The sequence below is a fragment of the Narcine bancroftii genome, chromosome 1 (assembly GCF_036971445.1).
Source record: "Narcine bancroftii isolate sNarBan1 chromosome 1, sNarBan1.hap1, whole genome shotgun sequence".
NCBI classification, from domain to species: domain Eukaryota; kingdom Metazoa; phylum Chordata; class Chondrichthyes; order Torpediniformes; family Narcinidae; genus Narcine; species Narcine bancroftii.
Window position 1 is genome coordinate 369,248,107 of NC_091469.1, and position 21,554 is coordinate 369,269,660.

The 21,554-nt window shown below is 43.9% G+C and overlaps 1 long non-coding RNA gene across 1 annotated transcript in view; it reads right to left on the reverse strand.

The window, feature by feature from the left end:
• The window catches only part of LOC138750958 (uncharacterized), a 154,299-nt gene that overhangs the window by 91,832 nt on the left and 40,913 nt on the right, over positions 1–21,554 (reverse strand). The window contains exon 2 of the long non-coding RNA XR_011349640.1: positions 18,445–18,636. This is a non-coding gene — a long non-coding RNA (uncharacterized lncRNA). The remainder of the gene's footprint in view (positions 1–18,444; positions 18,637–21,554) is intronic.

Genomic DNA, 21,554 nt, shown 5'->3' on the forward strand with positions numbered 1-21,554 from the left:
GGGAATATGAAGAATATTATGAAATTTTTTAGTGCATTTTAGTGCAAATGGGTTCATCCTGCACCTCTTGTGCTGTTGGCGGTGGCTGCTATTCTCAGTCTTCTCACCGGGGAAATGATCGGCGTTGTCGGCTCTTGAAAGCACGGCCCACCGAGGGAAGGTGGCTCGTGAAGCTGTGGGCCTGCTTCCTCGACAGCTGCAGCACAACTGTGGGCTTCTTGAAGCTGGGAGAGTAGCTGGTGACCTGCTTAATTTCAACTCTGCATGGGGAATATTTTGAGCTAATTTTTGGGGAAAAAAAGTGGGTTTTATATGCCGTCAAATATGGTATTATGTGATATTGTAGCTGCAAGCTACTCGGAAGAAGACACACACATGTAGTGTAGTCAGGTTAAGCTCTGAATTTTATTAGGGCTCAGGCCCAAATTTTATATTTGCATTGTTCCCATTGTGGACCCCTTGCTTGATGTCACAACATGCATAACAAAAGTGGGTTCCTGTGTGCAGGTACTTTTCTGCATAACAATGGCCGCCTTCCCTGTGCGCTGTCGCTGTCTGTTGGTTGTGCTGCAAGGCCAGCGCCATTTTGGGGTCGTTGTGCTGCAAGGCCAGCGCCATTTTGGGGTCGCTGGCCTTTAAGCCGCTCGTCGTTCACCTGCCCATTTGTTTGTCGGGGCCAGTGCCACTGTGCGAGCTGCTGGCCTTTGGTTGCGCAGGCCACCAGATGACCCCACCCTAGTATTGTCCTTAGTGTTTGGAGGCAAAGTCTGCAGCTCTTGGTGGCCTACCCTTTGGCATGATGCTGGTGTCTCGATCGGTTGTACCAGGTCAAGGTGTGCAGGCTTCGGTCTGTCTGCGGTAAAGACCTCCATCTTGCCTCCAACCTCCAGCTCAAATGTGGCCTCATTGTTGCAGTTGACATGGAACGGACCGTCATATGTCCTCTGAAGCAGTGGACGATGTGGACCCCTGTGAATGAAAACATACTCACAGTCCTGCAGGTCTTTGGGTATGTTGGTCCTCGCATATCCATGCCTGGAAGGTGGAATTGGAGCCAGGTTGCTGACTCTTTCCCTTAGCTGTTGAGGAATGCTGCAGAGTCGTCCTGCTGTCCATCTGGAATGGTATGAATTCTCCTGGGACCACCAGTGGAGCTCCATAGATGAGTTCGGCCGAAGTGGTTTAGAGGTCCTCCTTGGATGCCATGCGGATGCTCAACAGCACCCATGGTAGCTCGTCTACCCAGTTGGGTTCTTGGAATCTGGCCCCTCTGTCAGATGTGATGTAGGATGGTAACTGTCCATGGATGGAGTTGAAAACCTGTCTTCTCCAAGCTGCCGGGACGATGAGTCTGTCCTGACTGGTGGCCATGTCACACAGGAGGATGGTGTTACCTGTGCCAAATGGAGCTACAGTCCCAATATGGCATCTCATTGTCTTTCGGCTGTGCCTCCACAAGTGCCACAGAGTCCACTCCCCTTGATAGCGCATGGATACTTTGCCTGAACAGTGCGTCGGCCACCACGTTGTCCTTGCCAGGGACGTGCCTTACATCTATGGTGTACTCCGAGATGCAAGACAGGTGTCATTGCTTGCCGGCCAACCAGGGGTCCAAGATCTTAGCCAAGGCAAAACTCAGGGGCTTGTGATCTGTGAAAGCTATGAAGGACCGGCCCTCTTGGAAGTATCTGAAGTGGCAGATGGCTAAGTACAGCACCAGTAGCTCTCTGTCAAAAGTGCTGTACTTCAGTTCTGGAGGCTGCAGATGTTTACTGAAAAAAGTCAACGGCTGCAAACTTCCTTCAAGCTGCTGCTCCAGAACTCCTCCGATCACTGTTCCTGAGCCATCCATCGTCAGGGCTGTTGGAGCGTTTGACCTGGGATGTGCCAGGAAGGTAGCATCTGCTAGGGCTTCCTTGGCCTTCATGAAGGCTTCCGCTGATTCCTCATCCTAGGTGATGTCCTTCGTCTTAACTGACATCTGGGTGAACAAGGGCTGCATAATCTGGCAGCTGAGGGGATGAACCTGCGATAGAAATTGATCATCCCCACAACCTCCTGTAGTCCTTTGGTTGTGTTGGGTCTGGGGAACTTCCAGATGGCCTCTAGCAGTGTGGCTCCTTCCCTGGTTATCCTGTGGCCCAGGAAGTCAATGACCTCCAATCCAAACTGGCATTTGGATGGGTTGATCGTCAGGCTAAATTTGCTCAGTTGAATGTAGAGGTTGCGGAGGGGCACCATATACTCCTGCTGGTTCCTGCTCACCTCCAGGATGTCATCCAGGTACATTAAGGTGCCATCCAGGTCTTAGCTCATTACATTCATGAGCAGCTGGAAGGTCTGCAGCATTCTTTAGTCTGAATGGCATTCAGAGGAATTTGAAGAGGCTGAATGGGGTGATGATGGGACTCTTGGGGATACCATCGGGATGTACCAGGATCTGATGATATCCCCGCATAAGGTCCACCTTGGAAAGATCCTTTCCCTATGCAGGTTAGTTGCAAAGTTCTTGATGTGCAGCACTGGGTACCAATCCAGTGTTGTGGCCTTGTTCAGCCAGCAGTAATCGCCATATGGTCTCCATCCCTCAGTTGCTTTGGGAACTACATGCAGGGGAGAAGCCCATGGTCTGTCTGACTGCCATATGATGCCGAGTTCCTTCAGCTTCCTGAATTCGCCAGCTGGAGGAAGGCATCTTCTCCTTGCGTGGAGAGACAGGCCCTGGGTCAGGATGTGGTGCTGTACTCCATGTCGGGGCATTACTGTGGTGAACTGAGGGGTGAGCACTGCAGGGAACTCGGCCATGAACCTAGTGTGCTTGTCCAGTGGAGTCCAGGTGGAATGCTGGGAGCCTGGCGTCTTTGAGGGGAAAGGTTTGAAAAGTCTTGGCATGGACCAGTCTCTTTCCCTTGAGGTCCACTAGTAGGCTGTGGGTGCACAGGAAGTCTGCCCCGAGGAGCAGCTGTTCACTGCAGCCAGCATGAACACCTACAAGAAGAGACTGCTTCCCAACTACAGTTGGACCTTGCAGGTACTGTTGGTCCGAATTATGCTGTTGTTGGCAGCCCTCAGCATTGGGCCTAACTGCCTGTTCCTGATGTCTTGTCCTGATGGGGGCAGGATGCTGACCTCTGCTCCTGTGTCCCCAAGGAAGTACTGCCTGGATTGGTGGTCTCAAACATACAGGAGGCTGACTTAGTGGCCAGTCGTAATGGCCATTAGCGACGACTGGCCCCGGCATTTCCCTGAAACGTACATGGCACCAAAGAAGAGGTACAAGGACTGCCTAAAGAAATCTCTTGGTGCCTGCCACATTGACCACCGCCAGTGGGCTGATATCGCCTCAAACCATGCATCTTGGTGCCTCACAGTTCGGCGGGCAGCAACCTCCTTTGAAGAAGACCGCAGAGCCCACCTCACTGACAAAAGACAAAGGAGGAAAAACCCAACACCCAACCCCAACCAACCAATTTTCCCTTGCAACCGCTGCAACCGTGTCTGCCTGTCCCGCATCGGACTTGTCAGCCACAAACAAGCCTGCAGCTGACGTGGACATTACCCCTCCATAAATCTTCATCCATGAAGCCAAGCCAAAGAAAGAAGACATGGCAGCCTGCACCAGTGGGCTCCAGTGCCCCATCTCTGGTGGTAGAAACACCACTGGTCATTGGGATTGCCTCCTCTGGGGCGCTGCTGTTCTCTTGGTGGCTCTACACAGGACTGGCTGTGGGGTTTAGTGATGAGCCCCACAAATGCCAAGCACTCTCTCCTGTTTCCACAGAATATCCGCTCATGCTGCGACTCTCCGGTGGTCGTTGAAATTCGCGTTAGCCAGGAGCAGTTGGATGTTCTCGGGCAATTGCTCAGGAATGCCTGTTCAAACATGATGCAGGGTTCTTGTTTGCCCAGGAGGGCCAGCATCTCATTTATGAGGGCTGACGGGGGCTCCCAGGTAGAGCAGATGAGCCCCTCTCTCACACCGTGAGACCCTGAAGGACTCGATCAGCAAGTCCTTGAAGATGGTGTACGTGTCTTCCAATGGGGGCTCCTGGATGAAGTTGGCCACCCAGCATGCTGTGTCCTTGTCCGGGTGAACTCTGCTGTGATCTGCTGGTCAAGCTACATGCGTGGTTGATTTGTCCAGAAGCTTGGCAGCTTGAGAGCGATTGTGTTGACTGCTGTCTGTTCACTGGGTTTAGATTCCGTCTAAACTGTCAGGGTCACCAATTGTAGCCGTGTACTACTTGAAAGAACACGCACTGTAGTCAGGCTAAGCTCTGAGTTTTATTAAGGCTCAGGCCCAACTTTTATACTTGCACTGTTCCTGCCGTGGCCCCCCTTGGCTGATGTCACAACATGCACAACAAAAGTGGGTTTCCTGTGTGTGGGTACTTTCCTGCATAACAATGCCCTTCTTCCCCACATGCTGTCCTTGTCTATTGGCTGCGCAGCACAGCCAGCGACATTTTTGGGTCGCTGACCTTTAAGCAACTCTTGGTGTTCACCTGCCAGTTTGCTTGTTGGGGCCAATGCCGCTGCATGGGCTGCTAACTTTTGGTTGCGCTCACTGCCCGGAGCAACAGCTCGATCACTGCTGCAGCGGGCCCCTACAATATGATCATCCAATAACCTTTTGGCTAATAGGTTTACTGGGAAATATACATTTTTTACTTCTGTCTTTTATAAGATTACATTTTGAAATTGTTCAAATCTTGTTTCCTATCTGTTCCATTGTCAGAACCAATGTTATTCTAATTTGCTATTATTTTGTGGATTATGAATTAAGCTTTTGATTTATATGTGGATTTATCATCTTCATTACAAATGTATGGTGAGTGTCCACAAGGTTCTTAACATCTGGATAACTGTCAAGGTAGAATTATAGTATCTTCACATATTTAAGTCTTATTGTCTTGTTTCAGATTTTAAAATGATTAATTGCCTTCAGTGCTTTCAAGATGATGTCAAAAACTTTTAACTCTGCCATTCAAGAATTATTAGCTCTGCTTTCAGTATTTGACTTTCACATCTCACCACTTGAGTTAAATTTGATAACGTTAGATACAAACTGGGAAAGGACCAGGTCTAGCAGTGTGCACAGGATCAGGAAAATTTTTAAAGAAAAGGTGTCAGAGGATGGACAAATAAATATCATTAATAATTTTGGTCAGATCATGAAATTCACCAAGTTATTATTTGGCTTGCACATCACTCGCACATCCTGGTGAGGAGATTTGATGGTGCTAATCGGAGAGTTTAAGCGAGTCTGGCAATGTAGTATTGTGGCAGATGAGAAAGCTGAAGCAAATACAGAAATTTAAGTGAGCAAACAAAGAAAGTGTGTCAGGCAAAGACAGGAGAAGGAGCGAGGAAAAAGTTCACAAGGATGTTGCCGGGACTGGAGGACATGAAGTCATAAGGAGGGGCTGGATAAGCTGGGACAGTTTCCCTACCACAAAGAGGTTTGAGGAGGTGACCATAAAAATGTTTATACTGTAACATCATGAGGGGCACAGAGAATGTGAATGGTCACAAGTTAGGGTAGAGAACAAAGGTTTAAGGTGAGAGGGGAAAGATATAAAGGGGATCTGAGAAACAACCTTTTTCCACAGATGGCAATGGGTATATGGAATGAGTAGGAATAATTACAACATTTAAAATACATTTGGACAAGTTCATAGACAAGAACAATTTAGAGTGATATGGGCAAATAGGACTAGCTCAAAATGGCACCTTGGCTGATATGGACAAGTTGGGCCAAAATGTCCCATTTCTGTGCTGTTTTGCTCAATGACTCAATAACTATAATTCTTCTGTACCATTCAGATTTTTCTCTAACTTTTGAGTCACTTCACCCAGTTTATCCAAAAGTTAAACACTAGAGGGCCAATTTCATAATTTCATATTTCCACATACAAACAGTCCTGGAAGGGCTGTACTTTTCAGGAATTCAAGTGAATAGATCCAATGTAACTAACTTGTAATTGACAGAATGATTCTGCATATTAACTAGATAGATTGCGTCCTACACTAAGGGAGCAGGCACTTCATCCCATCATGCCCATTATGAACAAGCTACTCTCATTTGCCAGCATTTGGCCAATATCCCTTCAAACCTTTCCTTTCCATGTTCCTTTCAGTGTCATGTTTGTCCCTTCTTCTACCCTTTCCTCTGGCAGCTTGTTCCATATACTCCCCACTCTCGATGTGAAAAAGATGTTCCTTAGTCCTTTTTTTTAATCTGACTCCTCTCACCTCAAATCTATGCCCTCTAATTTTAGATTCCTTACCCAGGAAATAAAAAACAATTACTATTTTCCTTAGTATTGCCCCTTGTGATTTTATAAACTTCCTCCCTACCTTCCCACGCTCCAGGGAGAAAAGATTAGCCCATCTAGCCTCTATAATTCAACCTTACTTGTCCTGGTTACATTCTTGTGAATCATTTTATGTACTATTTCCAGATTAACAATATCTTTCCTAAAACTGCACACCATGCTCCAAGTCCAGTCTTAGCAATATCTGGTACTGTTATTTCATGAAACATTTCATGTTCGGCTCTGAATCATGGGTCCTCTACCGGCACCACCTACGGCTCCTAGAACGCTTCCACCAGCGTTGTCTCCGCTCCATCCTCAACATCCATTGGAGCGCTTTCATCCCTAACGTCGAAGTACTCGAGATGGCAGAGGTCGACAGCATTGAGTCCACGCTGCTGAAGATCCAGCTGCGCTGGATGGGTCACGTCTCCAGAATGGAGGACCATCGCCTTCCCAAGATCGTGTTATATGGCGAGCTCTCCACTGGCCACCGTGACAGAGGTGCACCAAAGAAAAGGTACAAGGACTGCCTAAAGAAATCTCTTGGTGCCTGCCACATTGACCACCGCCAGTGGGCTGATAACGCCTCAAACCGTGCATCTTGGCGCCTCACAGTTTGGCGGGCAGCAACCTTCTTTGAAGAAGACCGCAGAGCCCACCTCACTGACAAAAGGCAAAGGAGGAAAAACCCAACCCCAACCAACCAATATTCCCCTGTAACCGCTGCAACCGTGTCTGCCTGTCCCGCATCGGACTTGTCAGCCACAAACGAGCCTGCAGCTGACGTGGACTTTTTACCCCCTCCATAAATCTTCGTCTGCGAAATCAAGCCAAAGAAAAAAAAATACCTATACCCCTAAGTTTCCTTGTTCTGCAACACTCCTCAGAGTTCTACCATTCACCATGTAAGTTCTTCCCTGATTTAACCTCCCAGACTGCAATGCCTCACACTTACCAAAGTTGACGACTATCTGTCATTCATTGGTCCAATTATCCTGTATATTTATATCCTTTTCCACTGTCCACAAGACCACCAATATTGGTGTCAGCGGTAAGCCTACTAACCATGCTAACTACATTGTCATACAAGTGAATAATTTTGTTGGTGAACAATAGTGGATGCAGCAACAATCCCTGCATTACATCACTGGTCACAGACTTCCAATCAGAATTACTACCCTCCACCACCACTTTCTGTCTCCTATCATCAAGCAATTTTGTATACAATTGTCATTTCACTAATTTCTATTAAAAAATTACCCTTCAGGTTCCTGTTAAAACTCTCCTCACTCACCTCAAACTTGTGTCTTTTGGTTACTGATCACCCTACTCTGGGCAAAGCAGTCTGTATGTAAAACCTGCTGTTCCTCTCATCATTTTATATACCTCTTTGTGATCACCCCAGCTGCACTTCAAGGAATAAAGCCCTAACCTCCTCAACCTTTCCCTATAGCTCATACCCCTAAGTCCTGGCAAAATTCTCGTAAATCTTCTCTACATTCTCTCAAACTTGACAACATTTTTCTTGTACCACTTTGACAGAAATTGAAATAAACTCCAAATGAAGTCTCACTAACATCTACTCTACCCAAAGCTACTGAATACTCTTACTGATGAAGGTCAATGTACTGAAATCTTTTGACCACCCTATTTGCCTGTGATTCTATTTTAAAGATACTATGCACTTGTATTCCTGGATTTCCCCTGACCTACAACACTTCCCAGATCCCTATCATTCACTGTGCAGGTCTGATCTATGTTAACCTTCCCAAAGTGAAACTCTTGTATTTCTCTGCCCAACTGATCAAGATTCTACTGCAATCTTTGGCAACAGTCTTCACTATCTACAAATACTTAGTGTCATTTGTGAACTTGCTAATCATGTCATGTTTGTTTTCATCCAAATTATTGATACAGATGGTAAACAACAATGAGCCAGGCACTGAACCCTATGTCACACCTTCAGTCACAGGCCTCCAGTCTGAAAAACAACTTTCCACCATTACCATGTGCTTTCTTCCATGAAGTCAATTTTCCAATCTGTTATCTCTCCTTAGATTTCCTGAAATCTAACTTCCAGAGCAGTTTAACATGCAGAACTTTATCAAATACAGGGCTACTTTATGTAACACGGTTAATACATTCCAAAAAGGTGTGTTATGGAAAACTGTACTTTTTAAACCATTATTATAATATACTTTAATCTATTATGTTCCAATCCTATAATTATTTATTTGTTTACCTGGAACTCTTATGCAAATGTGCATACAATATTCCGTTTTCTTTAATTTTATCTTTATTCTTGATTACAATTCAAACAGATGATTCATTCATGCCTTTGTCTTGTGCTATTTTAGCAAATGATGTGGCATCTTCATGTTACTTAATAATTTCCAGTTTCTTTCCCAAGATTAACCATTTCCATTTATTACGTGTATCACTTTCACCACATTTTCTTTTCCTGCTCATATTGTTTGTAAGAGTGCACTTTTATACAGAGCAGCCATGGCCTTGCCGCTTAGAGTCCAGAGTAATATTAAAACAATTTAAGCAATAATGAAGTTGAATGAATGCAGCTGAGCGGCGAGCATTATTGCTGACACGTTAAATTATTGGGCCACTGTTGGTTATGTAATATTAATAAAATTTAACAATTTTTGGTCATTACTATATTAAAATTATAAACTGCATTATATCAATACCCACGCTGTTCAAAACTGTGTTGCACAAGGTATCCCTGTACTTTGCTAAATCTGTATAAATAATGTCTATAGTTCTGACCTTATCAACCTTTTTGGTTAGATCTTCAAAAAAACTCAATCAGATTTCTGAGACATGACCTCCCACTTACAAAATCATTCTGACAATCCATAATCAACCCTTGTCAATCCTACTGTGAGTGGAACCTCTCCCTCAGGATACTTTCTGGTAACTTACCAACCACAGATGTTACATTCAATGCCCTGTGGTTCCCAAGGTTTTCTATTCTTGAACACGAGACATGATTTCCCACATTCAAAGCCTTGTTGGACTGTGCCCAATCATTCCTGGATTTTCAGAATCCCCTCCATTCATTTGCCTATGATTGTTGTTAACTAGATAGGAGGCTTGTCATTCCTTGGTTTGCCTTTACAGCCTATTTTAAATAAAGGCACCATATTAGCCATTTTCTAGTCTTCTGTGCTTGACAATGCAAATATCTCTGCCTGAACTCCTTGCAATTTCTTTGCTAGCTTCCCATAATGTCCCAGGACATACTTGATCAGGCTCATTTATGCATTTTGAGTCTTCCAGCACCTCCTCTACTTGAACAATGACTTTCACTAGTTTCCTTGTCTCCATAGTTTCTCAACAGCTTTCATTTCTTCACACTCTTCTCAGTACACAGCTTACCTTGGAAAGATGTGCAACAATCTCTCATTTATGACAGAGGAGCCCATAAATTACCATTGTTGATACTACATTATTGATGCTGGTCATGTTCTATTCATGTCACGTATACCATCCTTTCTTCCCCACTGAAAATTCCTGCATTCCATTTTGGGCCATCCCTTGTTTCCAGCTTGCCTTGCTTGACCAGGGGAGTTATCTGTTCAGTCCTTGTGCCTTTCTCTTGAGATTAATTTATCTGTCCTGTCTCCGCCTAAGAAATATTTCCAGGAACCTCACATAATCCTTCACTTACTGCTGCTCAGTGTGTTTCTTTTAGCCAGGACTTTGCAGGACATGGCATAAATTTCATTGAACTCTCCTGCCATATATCTGCAACTGCAGTCTTCAGAAACCCAGTTTATGTACATGTTGAAAGATTTTATTTTTGCCAAACCAACAGCTAAATGGCAGGAGAAACCAGATAGATTTGAACACATTTTGGTTATCTTGTGTTCCTTTGCATTTGGCTGAAGGGCATTCATTCACTTATAATTTATACCAGTGGTTCTCAACTTTTTTGTTTCCACTCACATACCATTTAAGTATTCCCTATGCCATAGATCCTCTGTGATTAGTAAGGGATTGTTTATGATGGTGTGTGGGTGGAAAGAAAAAGTTTGAAAACCACTGTTTTATCATACCTAATTGACTGGTTATGTGCACAATTTCAAAACTCCAAAGGAAGTGGGCCAATAACAATTTTTCTCAAGCAAAATATTTCAGTCACAATTGAGTCTAGAGCAGTGGTTCTCAACCTTCCCTTCCCACTCACATACCACCTTAAGCAATCCCTTACTAATCACAGAGCACCAATGGCATAGGGATTACTTAAAGTGGTATGTGAGTGGAAATAAAAAGATTGAGAATCACTGAATTAGACAAAGTCACTTTGAAATTTATATAATGGTTCAGTTCAAATCCCCTCCTTTATTTAAAAAGGCTTAAAACAAATCCCATAAAACACAAAATCCGCAGATGCCGTAATTGAAGTAAAAATGCAATACTGGAGAAACTCAACAGGTCAAACAGTATACATTATGTTGCAAAGATAAAGGTACATAACCAATGCCCTTCATCAAGGTATGAGCAAAATGTTGGCAGTCGCCTGAACAAAATGGGTGGGCCGGGGGTTGGAGCACATCCCACAGGGAAGAGGATAAGAGAGGGAAGGCACAACTGCAAACAGGGAGAGGAGGGAAGGATGTGGACAGCTGGAGGAATGGAGACAGGAATGGGGAAAAGAGGGAGAACAGAAGTGGGCTAGCAGAAACCAGAGATGTCGATGTTAATGCCATCTGGTTGGAATATCGAGTGTTATTCCACAATTTACAGGTGGCCTTGGCTTGGCAGTACGTGAGGCCATAGACAGTCATGTCAGTGTGGGAGAGGGGCACCAGATTGAAATGGTTGGTCACTGGGGGATCTTAATTAAAAGGAATGCTTATTATTGTTTATCAGTGAAAAGAGTGAAGACATTTCCAGTAGCCGACGGGCCTCACAAACAGTTTAGGATTTGTTTTCTTCATCTGTGCACTGATAACTGAAACACATTATCACCTGTTGATCTAATGCTCTTTTGTTAAATTGCCTCAGAAAAGGGGGAAGAGATTAAGGGAAGCACCAGGCTGGAAACTACAAATCCTTACATAGAAGAAGTGATGCCAGTAGTGAGTTGAGGTGATGTGGGTTCTGACTAGGGAATGCCAGAGTAAAAATGTAGGCAGATCTACCACAGTGGTTGTGGAAGTGAATCACATTCCCACAAATCATTAAATAGAGTTGTGAAGATAGATACATGAGGCAGACATATGACTCAGCTTTTCTTCCATGGGGAAGGTCGATCTTTCTGAAGCGTGGCTGGGAATCACATTCATGGGAAAGAGTGATTTCAGATTTATTGTCATACATGACATCACATACAACCTTGAGATTATTTTTCCGTGCATGCAAGACAGAATGATAGTGGGAAAAAAAATTACACAATATACACATGTCAAAGAAATTTAAACAAACTGTGCAATACAGAGGAAAAAAAAACAAGAAAGCACAATAGAAAGAGTCCTTAAATGAGTCCCTGATTGAGTTTATTGTTGAGGAATCTGATGGTGGCAGCTGTTTCTGAACCTGTCTTATGGCACCTATACCCCTTTCCTGATGGTAACAGGGAGAACAGAGCATGCGCTGAGTGGTGTGGATGCTTGATGATTGCTGCCGTTCTCTAACGGTAACATTCCACGTCGATGTTCTCAAAGGTGGGAGGGTTCACTATCTTTGGCAGGACTTTACATTCAGGGGTATTGGTGTCCGCATACCAGAATATTATATAGCCAGTCAGCACACTTTCCACCACACATCTGTTGAAATTTCCCAGGGTTTCTGGTGTCCTACCAAACCTCTGCAAACTCCTGAGGAAGTAGAGGTGCTGACTCACTTTCTTCATGATGCCATTAGTGTGTGGGGTCCAGGAAAGATCCTCCAAGACAGTGACTCCCAAGAAGTTAAATTTTCTCACTCTCTGATCCCCAAATAATCACTGAATCGTACAGCTCTGGTTTTCCCTTTGCTGGAGTTAACAACAATCAGTTCCTTGGTTTTGGTGATATTGAGAGTGAAGTTGTTGTTGGTACACCATTCAGCCAAGTTTTTAAGCTCCCTCTTGAATGCTGATTCATCACCCACTACTGAGGTATTGTCGGTGAACTTGGAGATGATGGTGTTGTTGAATAGAGCCACAGTCATAGGAGTAAAGCAAGTAGAGCAGGTTACTAAGAATGCAGCCCTGTGGTGTCCAGTACTGATGGAGATTGTGAAGAGGATGTTCTTACCAATCCTCACTGTATATATGGAGAAAGAAATAAAGTTAAACTTTCAGGCAGAAGATACTTTATCATAACTGGGAAAGAGAGAAACCAAATTTGTTTTTCTAATGTTGCAGTAGAAATGGGAGAAGAATGGGAAGGGCCAATGAAATGTTGTAGAGAGAGTGAGTCCAGTGTCGTCATGAGGATAAGTTGGTGATGAAGTTATCCAGATGTTATGAAGGGATTGGAGAACAAAAGTATGGACAACCACATTTGAAAGCTATGAAATGAGGGTGTTGGAGGGAAAGAGAAAATAGCATTGTATGAAGTGTAGAGCACCAGGATATGCCCAGCATATTCAGTCATTATAACTCTGAATATTTCTTTAAATGGGCTATGATTTATGGGATTCTCAGCATTATTTCACCCCCCAAAATTACTGTCCTTCTCTGTTTCGCTCTCCTAGTAAAATTTTAACTACATTCTGTAAAGGAACATTTACAATTTCACTTCACATCATGACCAGTGAAATGTTAACATCACTATTTGTTCAATATGCCTTGGTTAAAGAAAGGCACACACCTTTCTATTATTAACAAAGTATTGGTTCATTCTAATAGAACAAGACCTGCTTTGATTTCAAATCATATCCTGATATTTTGATATTAATATCCTTTCCTGCACATAGTTTTGTTTTTAAACATTGCTACCTGCGATATCAACAGCCAATTCACCATTAGAGAGACATGTTAATATTACTATCATGTACAAGGCATCGTAGCAACAATGTCTTCAGATTTCAGATTTATTTTCAGATGACATACCTGGTATCACATACAACCCTGAAATTCTTTTTCTGCTGGTGAAGCAGAATGACCACTTACTGGTAATGCAAAAAAACAACTGTACACCATGTATACATGTAAACAAATAAAGAACTGTAAACAGATAACAAATGTAAATAAACTGACTGTTCAATACAGAGAGAATTTTTTTTAAAAGTGCACAAGAAAGAGGCCTTAAATGAGTGAATCCCTGAATGACTTGTTGTTGAGGAGTTTGATGGTTCCTAAACCTGGTGGTGTGAATCTTGTGGCACCTGTACCTGTTTCCTGATGGCAGGAGTAAGAACAGAGCGTGTGGATCCTTGCTCTCCAACAGCAGCGATCTCTGTAGATGTTCTCGATAGTTGGGAGGGTTTTCCCTGTGATGTCCTAAGCTGTCTCCAGTACCTTTTGAAGGGCTTTATGCTCAGCGGTATTGGTGTCCCCAAGTTTGCTACGTTCCTAGAACTTAAGCTATTTTTCAGCTGTTGAAGAGACTTGAAAATTGTTATTCTTTAATACTTTCATGTACGAAAGGCTGTGTGTTTTATAGTCTGAGCAAATATTTTGTGGTTGGTTCATATTAGGCCAGTATTAAAGAACTAACGGAGCTCTTTGCCAAAAAGCATCAAGCATCAACCAGATTGAGAGGTGCTATGTTGTCTGTATTCCCAGTAGCTCCACACTCATCAGCTTAATCAGTCAGCTTAAGTTTTGGTGAAAAAGTTATTTCAAATTTACATGTGAATTTTTAAAGTTCTTTTTTTATGGTTTAATGAAACTCACACATTTATTGGTTTAATTTACATCAGAGAAGAGTTGTCTTAAAATTTCTTATTGAAAAATATAGGGTCACATGGATGAAAAATAGTAACAAAGCCCATACCCTAGTTTAATTTCAGTGAATTCATGTTATGTTATCCTGTTGGCATGGTTACAGTGATGTTTAGTGAGACGCGTCAGTTACAAAAAAATCAGAACAGTTGGTGACATTAAAGAATTATAACAGCTTCATCAGGTGATTCGTGACAAGATGGAGAGCTGTGAGAATTTAAATATTCACGGACTTCCAGCTCATGCATTCTGCTGCAATGATCACAATCATTTATGGTTTGGAAACAAATTCTACAAAATTACAAAAATGAAGAATAAATAACAAATCCAACTCACCGAAGGGAATGTATTTGGTGTCTGCCCATTTCAAATATGGCTTCACCATTATAATCATTGACGAATGGATACTTTATATGGAAGTTGACTATTCTATCAGATTGGCTAAGATTGTGTACCAACAAGAATTCAATCTAATTTGGGATGACCACTGGTTTAGCTCTGAAAATCCTTATGGAGAAAATATTTTATGACTATGAAACCTGACCCTTAATACCCAGAAGGCCAAGGAGGTCAATGTGGACTTCAGGCGTGCTGGGAGCCACACTCATGCCCCTATCTACATCAATGAAGCTGTAGTGGAATGTGGATCAAGTTTCAAATTCCTTGGTGTCCACATTTCTGATGATTTCACCTGGCCCCTGAGCTGCTCCACCCTGGTCAAAAAGGCACAACAGTGCCTTTCTTTCCTGTGGAGCATCAACAAAGCTCACCACTGTCCCAGGATACTGATGGATTTTTACAGCTGTACCATTGAGCGCATACTTACCTATGGCATCTTGGTGTGGTATGGCAACTGTCCCATATTGGACTGTAGAGAACTCCAGCGGGTGGTGAAAACTGCCCAGTGGATTATCAGCACCAAATTGCCCACCATTGAGAACATCTATCAGAAATGCTGTCTGGGCAGAGCGAAAAACATAATTAAGGATACATCTCACCCTAATTATGGATGTTTTACTCTCTTTCCATCATTACAGGAGCCTCCATTCCTGAACCAGCAGGCTCAGGAAGAGCTTCATTCCTGAGACTGTGACCCTGCTGAACCATGCATCACAGTGCTGAGCAGTATTGTACCCATATTGTACTGTCAGTACTTTTATACTTGTTTGTTTGCTGGAGCACTTGCTTTTATTCATAGTTACTTGTAAATAGCACAATTCTTTGTACTTCTGGTTAGATGCTAATTGCGTTTCATTGGTTTTGTATCTGTACTTGGCACAATGGCAATAAAGTTGAATCTAATCTAATCTAAAAACCATTCTTTGTATTTTTGATATTAAATGTTACATTATTTGATGATTTACTATGTAATATTGTTCCTTCTGCTCATCGTCTGATCGTAATCATTTAGATAATTGAAAACAAGTCTTCAGTCTATTTTTGGCTGATGTGGCCACCAGCCAGAGAACTTGACCCAGTCAGCATCAATTCTGACCCTATTCGACCCCTGCCATTGCCATTGAACTGTTCCAGGGACTTGCCTTTATCTTGTCCTTTGCTCAGTTGTCTTTGACATGTACTGTGCATGTTCTATTTCAGATGATATGATTAATTTTAGCATCAAATTGAACATTTCTAAAGATTTATATAAGTGATTTCCTAAGTTTATCACTAGTCAGTAAAAATTGCTGGAGTACTAGTAAGTAGTATCAACAAAATGCTATACTTCCCATTGTAATTAAACATTCATAGTTTCTTCATAACATAACATGACATGAACACTATATGACCCTGATATATGATAAGAGGCAATGGGAGATGACTTCAGGCAAGAATAAAAATAGGGAATGTTTGGAGTTTCCAGATGGAACATTTGGGTTGCGTAGCACGACTGAGAACATTCAAGACCAGAGAGAGTATAACATTCTTTTATTCAGTAAGAATAACTGGGGTTTTGGTGGGGATCCAGGGTTTATATCGGGATATGTGGGGGTGGAGTCAGGGGAGGAGCCAGTCCTTAGAACATCACACCAGAAGTGAATTCCCATTTCACTACATTCACCCCTTCCTTTAGAATGAAGTCTGCGGATGAAACAGAGAACATAGAATAGTCAATTTATTTTTACAATATTCACAAATTCAACCTGTCAGGAGGTCTAGAGATGCAGGCAGAGTGTTTGCAGGCTCTGGACTTCCTGGTCCTCCTGGGGTTCGGGGATCTTGGAGTGTGGGTGATCCGAGTCTGTTGATGGGTGGCTGGAGCCACTTCCTGAGAAGTCTCACCTGAGCCCCTTGGTGTTCCCAGGGAACCCTGGTAGGTCCTGGCTCCTTTGGGGTGATGGACCCTCAGTTCCGGTGGGTGCCAGGTCCCTGATCGAGACAGTGTCTTCCCTGCCATCTGGGTATGCCATGTAGGTTTAAGTGGGGTTGGCATGGAGTAGGTGCACCTTCTTGACCAGGGGGTTAGTTTTTCTCCTCCTCATGTGCTTTTGAAGCAGCACTGATCCTGGTGCTGTAAGCCAAGCAGAGAGGGTGGTCCCTGACATTGACTTTCTCTCGAAAGAAAACATTGGCTCGTGAGGAGTCGCATTGGTCACAGTGCAGAGTAGTGACCAAATGGAATGGAGCTCCATGTGTAGGACATCCTGCCAGCATGAGTCTGCAGGTGCTTTGGATCAGAGGGCCAATTTTACAGCCTTCCCCGTAGCATTCTCTTTCACAATCTGTCCATTCCCCCAGGGGTTATAGCTAGTCATTCTGCTGGATGCAATGCCCCTTACCAGCAGGAATTGATGTAGCTCCTCACTCATCAACGATGATCCCTGGTCGCTATGGATATTGCTGGGATAACTGAACAGGCTGAAAATGGAATTTAGGGCCCTAATGACGGATGGCATGGAGATGTCCGGGCAGAGAATGGCAAATGGGAACTGAGAGTACTAGTCAATGACTGTGAGAAAGCACACATTCCCATTCATGGAGGGGAGGGGTCCCTTGAAATCGACACTGAGTCATTTAAAGAGCTGGGATGCCTTTATCAGGTGCGCTTTGCTGGGGCAGTAGAATTGCACCTTGCACTCGGTGCAGACATGGCATGACCTGGTCATTTCTCCAACGTCCTCAATCGTGTAGGGTAAATTGTCAGCCATTAGAATAATGCCTGGATGGCAGAGCTCATTGTGCAGTGATCGCAACTGGCTGGTGTGTGCAGAGGCACAGCTTCCTCTGGACAGGGCATCTGGAGGCTCATCGAGGGAACCAGATCGGTTGACTATATCGTAGCTGTAGGTGGAGAGTTCGATCCTCCATTGAGCAATTTTTATCATTTTTAATTTTACCATGCTTCGTATTGTTGAACATAAATGCCACCGATCGCTGGTCTGTGAGGAGTGTGAATTTAGTGCCTATCAGGTAGTGCCTCCAGTGCCTGATGGCATCCACAATAGCTTGGGACTCTTTCTCCAATAATGGATCCCAAAGCTCGTGGCCGAGTAGGGTCCTGGAAAAAATTGCAACCGGCCTACCCACCTTATTAAGAGTCACAGCCAGAGCTACGCCTGAGACGTCACTTTCCACCTGGAAAAGTACATTCTAGTCCACCGCATGCATGGTGACCTTCACAATGTGGCTTCTGGGTAGCTGAAAGCAGTTTGAGCTTCAGCTCTCAGAGGAAATGAAATGGTTTTTAAGAGGGACTTTGTCTGCATATTGAAGGACCCACTGGGCATATGGGAAAGCACAGACACCTACTCAAAGCCTTCATAGTCCTCTGGATTGGGAGTTCTAACAGGGGACACATCCTGTCAGGGTCGGGGCCAATGATGCTATTCTCCACCACGTAGCCCAAGATAGCTAGGCTTTTAGCTCTGAACATGCACTAACTGGTATTGTAAGTGAGATTCCGGGCCTCAGCTGTGTGGAGGAAATTCTAGAAGTTGGTGTCATGGTCCTCCAGAGAGTGGCCACAAATGGTAACATTGTTGAAGTTGGGGAAGGTGGCCTTAAACTTAAATTCATCCACCATTCAGTCCATCTGTCTCTGGAAGATTGAGACCCTGTTTGTGATACCAAAAGGAACCTTCCGAAACTGATAGTCTCTCGTTAGCCTGAAGTTTCATGGTCGAATGAACCTTATACTGTACAATTTTGTTCACCATGTCCAAAATGCGAGGGAGGGAGTATGTGTCCAGGAGTGTGAGGCAATTAATAGTTTGGCTATAGTCAGTTACTAACCTGGACTTTTCTTCCCCTTTACCATAACACCCTGCACTCTCCATGGGCTGGTACTGTGCTCGATAATGTTCTCATTAAGCAGTCGCTGTATCTGAGCTTTGATGAATGCCTGGTCCTCTGCACTGTAGTGCCTGCTCTTTGCAGCAATTGGTCTGCAATTGGCGCTCAGATTCAGGAACAGAGTGGGTGGATCTATATTCAGGGTGGAGAGACAGAAAATGGCATCAGCGTTTTGAGATCTTCCGTTCCGAATTGTAATGGGAGGGAAAGGACCAGAATACTCCAGGGTCACATTTTTAAAATGGCGCAAGGTCAAGATCCAACAGAACCAGAGCATATAATTTCTCAAATACATACAGTGTGAACTTACAGAATGCCCCCTCCTGTAAAGATAAATGAACCATACAATATTCTTGAATATATACAGACTGTGTTGTGTATGGGATACAAAATAAATATGAGATTGAGATTTTGGACTGTCTCTGTGATTATGAAGTTTTCAGTTGAGCCAGAGTCAATTAGGCATTTCAGTTTATGCCCGTTAACCCACACCTTTGTCGGGGAAATATTCAGTTGGTGTGGTACCTCCTAGTCCAACATCATTGCTGCCAGGACTCCAGTTGTTCCCCTCGCTGGAGTCGCTCCCCCCATTCTGATCCTCATGCAAGCAAGATGGCTGCCCTCCTCCTACTTCTTCTGTTGTTAATGGTGGCAGTTTTGAAAACTGGCAAGATAGTGGAGACCACATGGTGCAGCAAGATGGCTGCCCTCCCTCCTCATCTGATGAAGATGGTGCCAGTTTTGAAATGCAGCAGGTTGGTCATTGGGGTTTCTCACGTCGCTGATCTTGCCACGCGGCCCCGCAGTAAAGCCATGGCGTACAACACTGGCAGCAGAAGGCCATGGATTTCAGTTTCAGGCTCACTTCAATTGGCCCATCGGGTGTCACGCACGCATTGAACCTCTCAGGGCTCCCTCTCGCCCTGCAGACCTTCACCCAGTGCCCCTTCTTTTCACAACTGGAGAAGATGGAGTCTTTTGAAGGACATTGAGTTCTTGGGTGCTGCTGCTGACCACAGAAGAAGCATCCCTTAGTGCCAGAGGCTGCTGCTGTCAGGCCTGGTGCAGCATGTGGCATCGCTCTGGGAGCCAGATCCTCCTGGAGGGCGCTGCCACCACCTTCCAAGTTATCAGCTCTCATTTGGGCCATCTCCAGCAACTTGGCCAGTAGTACCTCATCAGACAGTGCCACGCTGCCTTGCTCCAGCAACTACTACCTTGTGTACTTGGACTGCACACCAGTGACCAAAGCATCCCGGATCTGCTCTTCCTCCCGTTCTCAGGCCGTGCCATCCTTGTACCCACAGTTCCTCGCGAGTGCTCATAGGATGAGGACAAAAATCTTCAATGGACTCACCAGGCCGCTGCTTCTGTGGTGAGAGTTGATACCTCACTGGGACAACATTCTGGGGCCTCATGTAGTGAGCCTTCAGCCTTTTGACTGCTGACTTGTAAGTTGTACGGTCCCTGATGATTGAGAATCCTTTCGGTCAGACATGGGAGAGGAGTGCCGAACTCTTCAGCTCATCTGTTGAGTCGACTGCTTGTGTGCCCTTCAGGTACATGTGGGAGCACTCCAGCCAGTACATGAACTCTTCCAGGGCCTCTGGGGACAGAGGGTCAATTAGGAGCATCGCAGGCTTCAACAGAGCTTCCATCCTCTTCTAAAATTGTAGCGCGACTGAGAGCACTCAAGACCAGAGAGAGTACAACACACTTTTATTCAGTAAGAATAACACACAGTCTTTGGACTGAAATGGGGTTTTGGTGGGGATCCAGGGTTTATATTGGGATATGTGGGGGCGCAGTTGGGGGAGGAGCCACTCCTTAGAACATCGCACCAGTAGTGAATTTCCAGTTCACTACAGGTTGCTATAAGCAGAAGCCAGTTAAGAGTCAAAATCTGCAAAATGATTGAGCTTATCAGAATGTGTCCTAACCTGGTAGAGCAATAATTTGTGATATTGAATATCCCTAGTGTAAGATCAAATGTCATTATCATGACTTTATATGATGCTACCAATTCTTGCAAGTGTATTCATTTAGGTGGCACAAAAGAGACTCTACAGCTTCACATTCCAGCTTATGAGATTTGTGTAAATGTGGAAAAAAATGTTTTGAGAATTATACCAAAAGATTCAGCTTTGTAAAAACAGTGACAGCTGAATTTACTTCACAGCTTTCAAAATACACACACATTTAGGTGACACAGTAACATCTGCAAAAAGAATTCTTTGTAAACTTTCGAACTTATAGAAAAATAACCCGTTAAATCCATTAAAAGTATCGAGGCAACGTACTAACTAAATTCTGTAGGTTAAAGCAAATGTGAATATTTTAAAAATCATTGGATTTAGATTTTTGCAGTTACTTTGCAAAAATGTTACAACATTGAATAATGGTTCACATAAAATCAGATATTTTCTAAAATAATTGCTGAATATCAAAATCCTATATATTTGCTGGACGACATTGTGTGCTTTCGGGTTGGTGTTTGTGGGAATTTTATGTTAGTTTTAGGGTTTTCCCATATAAAGTTATGGCCGTTATGAAGAATCCATCATGTACAGTAGCATTTCTTTCTTCTCTAATAGACTGGCAAGCTCAGCACAGTGGTTCCCGCAGCACCATTTCATCGCCAGCACTCCAGGTTGAATCTGGTGCCGATTGTAAGGTGTTTGTATGTTCTCCCCCTGAACTGTGTGGGTTTCCTCCTGGTGCTCCTGTTACCTCCCATCCTCCGAATCGTACAGTGCTTGGTGGCCTAATTTTACAGGGCCGAATTGCCTACTACTGTGCTACATTATTTAAATTAAAAGCATTTAAAAAATTAAATACTGATGAACTTTCTATAGGCAGGAGCTTGATGCAGGAAAACAAGCTGCTGGAGGAAACTCAGCAGGTTGAGCAGCACTATGGCGGGAAAGGAACTGTCGATATTTTGGGTTAAGACGGGGAATTATGACAGAGTGGTACAAAGAGGAGATGGGGAAATATGAGTCAGGGCCAGACGGTGATAGGTGGACAGGAAAAATGAAGCATGACAGACA